Raw genomic sequence first — 12,668 nt, 5'->3', positions numbered from 1 at the left:
TTTGAGACTGAAGTGCTGACTAAAAGCAATAAGCGCCACCTTTCCCTATTGCTTTCTTCATACCAATACAGTATAGGAGAGTAGAGTTGATGGGGAAGAGATGGTTGGCCACAACCTTTCAGGTTTGTACTGAAAAGGCCAAAAGGCTTTCTTCAATAACAGTACATTCCCAATAAACATTACTTTGTGGCATATAAGATGTGTGTAAATACCATGGTTCACTATTGCCAGACGAGGAGCAGAAACACTCTCAGTGGCTTGCTTGTTTACAGTATTATGCCATTCACCTATGTTACATGTAGAGCTACTGTAGCGACTATGTTTGACTGATACAAAAGTCAATAGTAAGTTGCATCAACAGCCTTATATTAGTATTTTAGCAATTTGTAACCAAAATAAACTATTTTTGGTTTCAGAGTAAGAATTATAGGACAAATCCTGTTAAATCATAAGAAATAAAGTAATGGAAAAATGAATTTCCTCAGGGAGATTATCCCTAGTATTAAAGGAAATAAATTTTGTGTCTTTGATACTCAGTAATGATTACATCTACTGTTGCAAAAATCACAGTTCTGTGTATTTGATTTATTTCTGCATTATAAGTGATGGAATATTGTCATGAGCTCCTGCTATATACGATCTTATTGCAGTTGCAGTATAATCACTAGTTTCACGTGTCATAGACAGAGCTACGTTGAGTTTGGTGTTCACAAGAAGATGGACTGAGTTGTGAAATGTGATTTCAGAACTTTTTGTCACCTGAAAGACTATCTGTCCTCATAGTCTCAGATTCAGGGCCTTTTGGAGTTGTCAGTCATTGATAGAGTTGTCAGGTTTTATGAGCTTCCAGCTTGATGTTTATAGCTGTGCCCCAGGTGGAGCTAAGAAAAGCAGCTGCGGTAAAAGTACACTGATTTCAGGTGGAAAGTGTTTTGAATGCTGCTGGTGTTCAGTTGTGTGTCGTGATGTAATGCTTGTTGCGTTGAAAAGGGGCATATCTTTCTGCTGCTGATTACAGGTAATGACTCCTAATAATAGGAGTAGGTGCATGTGCATAGTTTAGTTTAGTTGCCCTGATTGCCAAGATTGAATCCATGCCGAAACACACTCTGCCCAGACTTGCATCTGAGGAACAATAATATCACCAAAGTTTTAGAGGACCAGCTGCATGTAAGGAGACCTGAACAGCATGGAGCAGAATAGAAAGAAGCAAGAGGAAAATTATCTGGCAATACCACACTGTGTTTCATATACCATTGATTTCCAGAGAATTGTGGAGAATACCAATAAATTCAATGGGGAATTCAGGAGAAACCTCTCTCCCCAGAGAGCCGTGAAAGAACGTGGAGCTCACTCTGACATGGCACAGATGCATTTAAGAAAAAGCTTGAGTAAACACAGAAGAGAGAAAGGAACAAACGGTTGCAGAGTAAGGGTCCAATGAAGGAGAGTGGGCACAGTCTCCTATAGAGCAGAAACACTCTCTGGGGTCAATAGCCTGACTCTAAGCTGCAAATTTGACGTATGAACTTCCAACATGCTATTTTCAGATGAGAATGCAAATATAGTCTTCTGCTAGTTTGTAAAATTAATTGCACAGCAAATTTACCCAAATTTTGCTGCATGTATGGTGGTCCCTCAAAAGTTGGATGGCACTTGCTCGTCACAAGAGCCTGTACAAGGAGCCTTGTATATAGGGTGGTTGTTGCACCAGTACTATGATGTAATTCTGACTGGCCCGGAAGCTTTCTCCTGCTCTCATTGCCTTTTGCAGGTGCTGTTTCAAGGATTTACAGGTTGGGGCTGTGCCATGGTGCACCTTCTGTGGTTGTCAGGTCCTGAGGTCCACTGAAATGTGGAGTGTCTGACTGAATGGTAGGTTTACTATCACCGTACCCAGAATCTCCACACTGTGATATTTAGATGCAAGTATAAAGCATTTGTAATTTATAGTGTTCACTGGGCCTCTGAGCTAGAATGCTGCCTTTTTTATTCATGGAGGAGTGTACAATATCTTCTGTAATTCAGGATCAAAATCTCAACAGAATGAACTATTAATCTTGTGTCTAAGAGTTAAAGAAGAGACAAAGCTTATTGATTGCTTTTAATGATTGAGTTCTTTTAACGTAAAAATTAAAGCCAAATTAGAAAGCATTACTATTTGCAAATCAATGACTACACTTCAGCTTCTATCTAGAGAGTCCCATCTTTCATCCAGAAGATGTCTATTATCAGAGTCCTAGCAGTCTTTTGTACAAATTCCTGTAACTGAATATTACAAGTTCAAGATCCAGCCAATATAATTTTGTTATTTCAATGTGTTTGTTGTATTTTCCCTACACTACAACATTGGCTTAAAATGCATTTCATTGGTGGGGATGCTATGGGATCATGAAGGGTCTGTATCAAACCAAGTTCTTTGTCCTCTTTCTGTTTCCATAAGTGAGCTACTTCATTGTGATACAATATCTCAGAATCAACTTCAATTTTCCAACCCATTATTAGTTTTCAGATGGATTTTATAAACTGGTTTTACTCAGAAATCTAGTGGGATTAGTTGAATAGGAAATGCAACTCATTTATTTCCACACTGATAACTGGAGGTCTCATTTCTCCTAATCCATATAAAAATGCTGAACTGTTGCACCATATACTGAATGATATTATCAGCATAATTTATAGAGTGCTTTTCGAGGTGACTGAAGTAAGGTCATTGAGTGACATTGTAAGTTTAAGTGTAGAGATCTGTTAGCTGCATCTATTGCAATGGCAACCAATTTGCTGCAACCAAATTACATTTATGTAGTACTTCTAACATGGAAAAACATTCTGAAGTACCTCAGAGGAGCATGAAACATGGTAAGGCTGCACCTTGGTAGCAATATGATAATTTGTGAAATAAAATCAGAAGCTTATAGTTCATTCAGTCTTTTCTGGCTTTTTGAAAGATGTGTATAATTAGTCCTGCTTCTTTGTTCTTTCCCTATAGCTCTGCAAATCTTTTCCTTTCCAAGTTTTTATCCAGTCCCCCTTACAATTGAATCTGCTTCCTTTGTCCTTTCAGATTATAACAATTGAAGTTCCTTGTAAACCAAATTGGATGTGGTATTGATATGCTCGTCATACCACTATTGATAAGCCAAAATGAAGAGTGATGGCCTATACTATAAGATTCCAACAATATAGAGAACAGTGAATGAGAAAACAATGCAAATTAGAAGGCAATTAGATAACATAGGGAATAATTTTGTAACTTTAAAGGATGGATTGCTATGTGTTCTGAACTGGGATTAGACTATACCATTTAAAACACAAATGCACCTAGGATGGATATTCCAAATCAAGTCGCTGGTTAGTAATTTAAAATTGCATTGTTTGGTTACAGAGTCATACTGACAAAGGAGACCATTTGGTCCATTGAACTGAAACCAGCTCTCTGTCAAGCAATCTAATCACGTGGTTTTGCTCTGTCCCCATAATCCTGCAAGTTTATTTTCTTCAAGTTCTCATCTAGTTTCTTTTTGAAATTATTGCTCATGTCTGCTTCCACCATCTTCTCAGACTGTGGATACCAGGTCATTATCCCTTTTTTAAAAAAATTTAATTCTCAGCTCAACCATCTTCAGATGTTTCATCAATGATCTTCGCTCTATCATAAGGTCACAAGTAGGTAGGTTTGCCTATGATTGTGCAATGCTCAGCACTATTCACAACTTCTCAGATACTGAAATAGTCCATGTTTAAATGCAGTGAGATCTGAAAATATCCAGGCTTGGGCTGACAAGTGACAAGTAACATTTGTGCCATACAAATGCCAGGCTATAACTATCACCAATAACAGACAATTTAGAACATAGAACATAGAACATAGAACAATACAGCACAGAACAGGCCCTTCGGCCCACGATGTTGTGCCGAACTTCTATCCTAGATTAAGCACCCATCCATGTACCTATCCAAATGCCGCTTAAAGGTCGCCAATGAATCTGACTCTACCACTCCCACGGGCAGCGCATTCCATGCCCCCACCACTCTCTGGGTGAAGAACCCACCCCTGACATCTCCCCTATACCTTCCACCCTTCACCTTAAATTTATGTCCCCTTGTAACACTCTGTTGTACCCGGGGAAAAAGTTTCTGACTGTCTACTCTATCTATTCCTCTGATCATCTTATAAACCTCTATCAAGTCACCCCTCATCCTTCGCCGTTCCAACGAGAAAAGGCCGAGAACTCTCAACCTATCCTCGTATGACCTACTCTCCATTCCAGGCAACATCCTGGTAAATCTTCTCTGCACCCTCTCCAAAGCTTCCACATCTTTCCTAAAGTGAGGCGACCAGAACTGCACACAGTACTCCAAATGTGGCCTAACCAAAGTCCTGTACAGCTGCAACATCACCTCACGACTCTTGAATTCAATCCCTCTGCTAATGAACGATAATACTCCATAGGCCTTCTTACAAACTCTATCCACCTGAGTGGCAACCTTCAAAGATCTATGTACATAGACCCCAAGATCCCTCTGTTCCTCCACCTGACCAAGAACCCTACCATTAACCCTGTATTCCGCATTCTTATTTGTTCTTCCAAAATGGACAACTTCACACTTGGCAGGGTTGAACTCCATCTGCCACTCCTCAGCCCAGCTCTGCATCATATCTAAGTCCCTCTGCAGCCGACAACAGCCCTCCTCACTGTCCACAACTCCACCTATCTTTGTATCATCTGCAAATTTACTGACCCACCCTTCGACTCCCTCATCTAAGTCATTAATAAAAATTACAAACAGCAGAGGACCCAGAACTGATCCCTGCGGAACTCCACTTGTAACTGGACTCCATGCTGAATATTTACCATCTACCACCACTCTCTGACTTCGACCGGTTAGCCAGTTTTCTATCCAATTGGCCAAATTTCCCTCTATCCCATGCCTCCTGACTTTCCGCATAAGCCTACCATGGGGAACCTTATCTACTCTGACAATTTAATCACCATTGACACTATCAACTTCCTGGTGGTTACCATTAACCAGAATCTCAACTGGACACAGCAGCTACAAGTGCCGGTCAAAAGCTGGGAATACTGTGGCAAGTAACACACCTCCTGATTTCCCAGAGCCTGTCTATCATCTGCAAGGCACAAGTCAGCAGTGTGATGGAAAAACTCCCCACTTGGCTGGATGAGTACAGCTCCAACAACAACCAAGAAACTTAACACCATCCAGGACAAAGCAGCCCACTTGATTGGCAGTACATCCACAAACATCCACTCCCTCCACCACCAACACTCAGGTGAATTTCTGCAGTGTATCTTGTAGATGGTACTCACTGCTGCCACTAAGATCCTCAGTAAGCACCACCATGACCACTTCCATGTAGAAGCATAACGGCAGCAGATACATGGGAACACCACCCCCTGCAAGTTCCCCTCCAAGCCACTCACCATCCTGACTTGGAAATATATCACTGTTCTTTCAATATCTCTGGGTCAAGATCCTGTACTTCCCTCTCTAGTGGCATTGTGGGCCTACCCACAGCAGCCACCTACTCATTAGAACTGTGTATTAAATATATACTGCGTCTCCAAACACCTTCTACCAAAATGCATCATCTTAACCGTTTTGCACTTAATTTCCTCTGCCCACTTGTTTGTCCATTCTCCTACCCTAACAATGTCCTGTTGTAGTTGATTGGTCTCCTTCTCGCTGTCTGCTTCATTTCCAAGTTTGATATCATCAACATATTTCAGAATTCTATTCCAGTATCCATTTCATCTATAAATATCAAAAAAGCAGTGGTACTAGTACTGACCTTTAGAGGAGTACCACTTCCTATAATGCTTTAGGCTCAAAAGCAACTAATTACCAGAACTTATTGTATTTGGCCTGGTACACACTTGAAAAAGTCACCTGACATGTATCATACTCCTCTTTTATATTGTATCGTCAAATACTGTGGACTTGGAATGCATGCAGCTGCTGCTCAGGATCATGCTGTGAGACACTGTATCTTGGCCACCGTGCACCAGGAGGGAAGGAGCAAGCAGTGAGCAGGAATTGACAGATACCCTCTTTTGATTTCCATGTTAGAAATTCTCAGTATCTGGTTTCTATCCAAGTTGTAGGAACTTCTGTATTAATGAGGAAAAATTAAGTAGTAATGAGGATGATTATGAGCGATGATCCCTGTTAATAGACCTCTCACCACTCTCTAAGGAGAATCTCGTCTCGATATCTGGATCTTTGTTGGAAAATATGACTTGATGCTTCTGAAGCTGAGAAAGGTCTCACTGGATTTCTCCTGCATTTCTTCAAAGTTTCTCCTCATGGTTCACATTGTTTAGCGCTTGGGAAGATTTTTTTTCTGGCCCTCCTAGGTTTGCCTGCAACTTGTACTGAAGATTTGAGGACAGTCTTGGAAGGTCAATAACTGGATAGTGATTTACTATTACAATTGTTATTGTACATATGTTAGTGTGCCTAATATTAATTTTGACATATTTATGCCCAAAGCACAGAGTGCCATCATACAGTAATTTACCATGTTCTTCTACAGACACAGCACCTTGTGCAGCAGACAGCCATTTAATTGGGTACAGACATCTTATGTGGAAATAACAATTTACGCCATACTGGTTTCATTATCACATAGATGGTAGCTTCCTGTTTTATGTACCAAAGATGGAAAATCACTCTCGTGTTAAGCATATCCAAGGAAACATAGTGACAAAACTACAATCAAAACTTATGGAACAAAGTGTTTGTCTGAAGCTGACTTGCATATATTTGAAATTTTCATTAACAAGACAATTTTGAAATGCTAAATTATTGTGATAGGCAGTGTATTTAGCATATGAAAATCCTTGTACTTAACATAATCTTCTAACGTGTGACATTTGACTGCATTAAATGTGGTAACTTGTATGCACACCCTGTTACCTCTATATTTTAGATACTTTGGTTTTCAGTATGAGATAATGTGCTCCTCTGTTTCCCATCCATTTGAAACACATCTTCCCTTTTTTCTCTTTGTTTTGCCATTCTGTTAAGAGGCTGCACCACTGGGATGCTGATAAACTATCCTTTAAGGTAGATCATGTGAACTCCCTGATGGTTTATGCCAGTGTAATTGAGCCTCAGGAAAACAACAGATTGCAAGGTCTGTGATAAAGCTGTTCACTGCTGGGGTTGACCTAAAAGGACTGCAATTGAATATAGGGTGGGAGGCACTGGGAAATCCAGCCAGGCTGCTGCTCCTTATCCAGTTTGAAAGTTGGTCTGTACAAACATTGCTGATATCCAACCTGCAAGTCTTGAATCAAGAACAGAAAATACAGCAGGTCTGGCAGCCCAGCACTTTCTGTTTTAGTTTCAGATTTCCAGCATCTGCAGTTCTTGATTAAAGCGACAAGGTGTGTTTGTATTTTGGAGTTGTGTGAGCATTAATTGGAATATGGATTGAAATACATCCTCTAAAGTTCTAAGGTCTGAGTCCGTAACTGATCCACAAATTCCAGAAGTTAAGAAGGTGAGCTGAGACTGGCTGTAAGAACCCTTCAGCCAACTAGCTAACTGACATTCCTTGTCCAGATTAATCCATAGAATGAGACTTAAAACCGTGGCCTGACACCCCAACAATGACATTGAATCAGTTTGATATAAGTAATTTACTATTTTCATTTTGAAACTGGTGTCACATTACTAGTGTTTCTTTCTTATTCTACTTATACTCTATTTTGCTCAAATTATTTTCCTTGTTATTCCAAGTAGAATGAAAAAAATGTAATCAAGCAAGAGCTAAATTGCCCTTTTCAAAACACATGGTGTTGCTTATTATCACTTAAACTGTCACTGTGATTTTATACTTGTTACATGAAATCCTGTCAAAATATGTTAAATTAATGAATTAAGTTGTTAACATTCAACTAAATCTCCAGAGCTGACAATTGATGAGCTGCTAATTAAAGCCTTGTCAAACAGAAATTTTGCAGTACTGGCTATGTGTTCCTTTTGTGTAACTTCTATCTCCCCTTTTTAACTAACTTGTTGTTTGACTTTTGACATTTCATTAAAGTTAAAGAAAGCACCTTAGCTGATTTTTGACTTCAATTCCACCAAATTCTATTATCCCCATGCTCCTTAATTCCCTTCACATCCAGTCAACAATCGATCATTATCGTGAATCAACTTAATAACTGAACATCCACAGTCTTTTGGGGCAGAGGATTCCAAAGATTCATAATTCTTTGAGTGAAGGAATTTCTCCTCATCTCAATTCTAAATGTTCAATCTCTTATTTTAAGATTGTGGACTCTTATTTTGGGATTCACAGTCTGAGGAACAACATGCCACCTTCAACCCTATTCAGCTTCTCAATAGTTTTGAGTTTCATAGGAACAGGTGTAGGCCATTCAGCCCTTGAGCCTGTTCCACCATGCAATGTGATTATGGCTGATCTGCAGCCTAATTCCATTTCCTGATTTAGGCTCATATCCCTTCATACCTCTGCTTAACAAAAATGTATCTTTCTCAGATTTAAAATTAACAACTGAACCAGCATTCACTGCCTTTTGTGGAAGAGAGATCCAATACTACCCACTTTGTGTGTAGAAGTGCTTCCTAACGTCTCTCCTGAAGAATCTGGCTCTAATCCTCCAGACTATGCCCCTAGTTAGATTAGATTAGATTAGATTACTTACAGTGTGGAAACAGGCCCTTCGGCCCAACAAGTCCACACTGCCCCGCCGAAGCGCAACCCACCCATACCCCTACATCTACCCCTTACCTAACACTATGGGCAATTTAGCATGGCCAATTCACCTGACCTGCACATCTTTGGACTGTGGGAGGAAACCGGAGCACCCGGAGGAAACCCACCCAGACACGGGGAGAATGTGCAAACTCTACACAGTCAGTCGCCTGAGGCAGGAATTGAACCCAGGTCTCTGGCGCTGTGAGGCAGCAGTGCTAACCACTGTGCCACCGTGCCGCCGCAAAGTTCTAGTATACCTAACCAGTGAAAATAGTTTATCTTCGTCTACTCTGTATTTTTCTGTTAATAGCTTGAAGGCTTCAATTAGATCACCCCCTAACTTTCTAAATTCTTTTTGAAACCGGCCTAATTTGTGTAATCTCTTCTCATGTCTGGACTTCAGGGGTTATCAGTGGGTTTACTACTCATTCCTCTAAACAGTAGGGAGCATTGACCTAATTTACACAATCTCCCTGCCTAGAACAATCAACTTATCTCAAAATGTGATGAAGCGAGTCCCACACGGGTCAGCGCTGAGACTTCAACTTTTTACAAATTTATATCAATGACTTAGATGAAGGGAGTGAATGAATGGCAGTTAAATTCACAGATGTTACCAAGATAGAAAAATATGTTGTGAAGAAGAGATAATAAGATTACAGACAGATTTAGATAGGTTGTGAGTGGACAAACATATCTGGCAGATGTTAGGGAAACATGAAATTGGTCACTTTGGCAGGAAGAATAAATAGAGTATTACTTAAATGGAAAACAACAGTAGAATTGCAAAGTGAAAAAGGTGTCCGGTGCATAAGGCATAAACAGTTAGTATGCAAGTGTAAAGCGTACACAAAAAATGCTAATGGATGCTATCCTTTTTTATGAGGAATTAAACATACGTAAGAATGTGATGTGAAATAACCCCACACAGGCCAGTATCCCATCACAAAGTCACACTTTAATGACACGTGGAAAGTGTTGCAGTGTCACCTTGACACTGGTCATGCTCCCTCAGAGTGAACATAATCTCTGACACTCCTGTTTATTTCTGTCAGCCAGGGCTCCCTGATTGGGGCAGTTAATCTGATCCAATCACATGCATCTGCCAATCATCTTAACAGAGTCAAAAATCCCAATATTGATTCTCCTGGTCCTTGAAGTACTAAGTGAAAATAACAGCGTATCAAAATTAGAGGAGGCTTGGACTCGTAATATTATTCCTTCACCAAATTCATCAGCTCTTGAAAGGTTTTAGCATCTGGTGCCTCAGGAAAGTTAGGCTGCTAATAATCGGAAACACTGTGGGTCCACATGCTGTCAGGAGAATTACTTGTTGCTTTTCATCTGCTCCAATGTCATTAGCTCAGAAAAAATAACACTTACTGGGTCCAGTCTTCGAGGGCAGGATTTAACAAGTTAAACTTCCCAAAAATGGCAAGATGCCAGAAAATCTTACCCCACCTGAAAAACGACTGTTGAGAGCAAATTTCTTCCCATGCTTTACTCTCATCACCACTGAAATAACTCCACAAAGGTCAGTATCCCATCCTCAATTCACCCTTTATTTACATGATCCAGTTCCCTCAGAGCCAGCTCTCTGTGTCAGAATGTCTCAGTCAGCGAACTCCTATCCTTTGAGGTCCACCTTCTTGACCTTGTCATAATCACTACATTATGTTTATGTGTACAAGGCACTCGTGAAACCACATCTCGAATACATGTGTGAAGTTTTGATGTCCTTACATAAGGAAGGGCATAAATACATTGGAGGTGGCTTTGAAGAGGCACACTAGATTGATGCCTGGATTGAATTGGCTGTTTTTTGAGAACTGTTCAATATCCTGGCCTTGTTTCCACTGGAATTTAGAAGAGTCAGAGCTATCTTGATTGAAGTATATAATCCTGAACAAGGAGGATGTGAACAAGGATGGTTCCTCTAGAGGTCAGTCCAGATCTAAGGGACCCTGTTTTAGAATTAGGGGTCACCATTTTAGTACAGAGATGAGAATTTTTTTTCTGAGACCATTGTGCAACTTTGGCTCTGTCTGCCTTAGAAGGTGTTGCAAGTGGGGTCATTAAATATTTTCAAGGCCGAGGTAGATAGATTATTGTTAGACAGAAGTATAAAAAATTACCAGGTGTAGACCGGAATTGAAATTCAAAACTCAAAAAGATCAGCTGTGATTTTATTGAAAGGTGGAGCAGGCTTAATGGGCTGAATGGTCTACTGTCAGATCATATATTTGTGTGAAGTGACAGCCATTGCAACAAAGATGTTGAAAGTCAAAGAATGCATGTCTTATTAACATTGCACACTTAAGTTTTTGCATTTATGAGTAACATTTTATGTTTCACTGGTGAAGATCTTTAAAATAATTGTAGCCTCTTATAGGAGACACAGGTTATTTAGGCAGCTGAGTTTAATCAGTTGGGACATCTGCAGAAGTTCTGAAGAAAATACACATTTTGTCAAAGCGTTGTGTCCTGCATTCTTCATGACTTTGCAAGAATACCAATGTAAAGGGGAACAATATTTTTACACTGTATAAGTGTGACCATACTCTAGTTTTAAGAGGTGAATTTTGTTCTGGTTTTGTTTTTGAAGAGAGGTTTTGAGCCATAGGTGCTGAGCTGTTTCTTCCTTGCCAATAAAGTAAACAGCTTGTAAGGCCTTGGGCTTTTAAAAATTGGAACAGTAGGAGCAGCCTGAATGGATAGGGTCAGGCTCCCACAGAGTCAGGGTTTTAGTTTAGCTTTCGGCAGTTGTTGGAGTATTGAAGTTGGCTGTGGAAGCTGTCTTTCTCTCCCTGCTACAGTTTAAAAGCTTGGGTTCTCTCTCTCTGCCGGAATCGCACATGAGACAGTCTATTTTATTGAATTTGTCTTTGCCAAGAGCATATTAGCGGATGTAACTATATTGGAACAATTGCTGTTTTGTAGTTAAGTAATCTGTTATTGTGTTAAGTTTTCCAATAGTTAAAAGCAAATCAATTCTTTCCTTTTTATTTTAATTCGGGCTAAGAATAAAGTGTGTCTTGCTTAAAACTGAGTAGTGCGACCAGTCAAATTACATCTGGTACACAGTATCTTACATTCACCTTTAAATAAGCTAAAAGTTAGCGTATAGGCTATCTCCTTAATGTATTTGCAGGGAGTTTGGTCTGATCCATAATATAAAGTCTGGATTGGGATTGTTGTTATCTATTACAAACTCATTGACTCCCAGTTACCTCGATTATGCATCCTCAAACCCTGCTTTCTGTAAAGACTCCATTCTATTCTCCCAGTTTCTCTGTCTCCATTGCATCTATTCCAATGATGCTAACTTCTATAAGAGGGCTCTGAAGTATTCACCTTCTTCCTCAACCAATAATTCCTCACTGTCGTGGTTGACAGGGCCCTCTTCTGTGCCTGATTCATCTCCTGCACTTCTGACCTCACCCTATTGTCTTCTCTCCCATAACACTGATAGGCTCGCTCCGGGCCTTACTTTTCACCACACCAGCATCCTCACCAAAAGGATCATGAGCCGCCCTATCCACCACTTCCAGTAGGGAGCCACACATTCCCCTCCTCTCACTTGTCGGCTTTCTGCAGGAACCGTTCTGTTCAGGACACCCTGATACACTTCTCCTCCACTCACACCTCCCCCAACACCCACACGGCACCTTCCCATGCAATCGTAGAAGGTGTAATACATGCCCATTCACTTCTTTGTCTGCCCAACTGCTGCTGTCTCTCTCTGGGCTCCATCTCTACCTATCATTTATTTCTGCCTCCTTCGCCCAGCCCATCTACGGAATACATACCTAGCTTTCCTAGCTACAATCCGTTTTAAAGAAGGGTCACTGGACCCGAAACTTTAACTCTACTTTGTCTCCACAGATGCTGCAAGATCTGCTAAGTTTCTCCAGCA

General features: G+C 40.3%; 1 protein-coding gene across 2 annotated transcripts in view; it reads left to right on the top strand.

The window, feature by feature from the left end:
- Positions 1-12,668, top strand: part of LOC140457114 (macro domain-containing protein CT2219-like) — a 1,058,378-nt gene that overhangs the window by 379,191 nt on the left and 666,519 nt on the right. The window lies entirely within an intron of this gene.

The sequence above is a fragment of the Chiloscyllium punctatum genome, chromosome 31 (genome assembly GCF_047496795.1).
Source record: "Chiloscyllium punctatum isolate Juve2018m chromosome 31, sChiPun1.3, whole genome shotgun sequence".
NCBI classification, from domain to species: domain Eukaryota; kingdom Metazoa; phylum Chordata; class Chondrichthyes; order Orectolobiformes; family Hemiscylliidae; genus Chiloscyllium; species Chiloscyllium punctatum.
Note: the sequence above shows the minus strand (reverse complement) of the source record. Positions and strands in the feature narration are given on the sequence as shown.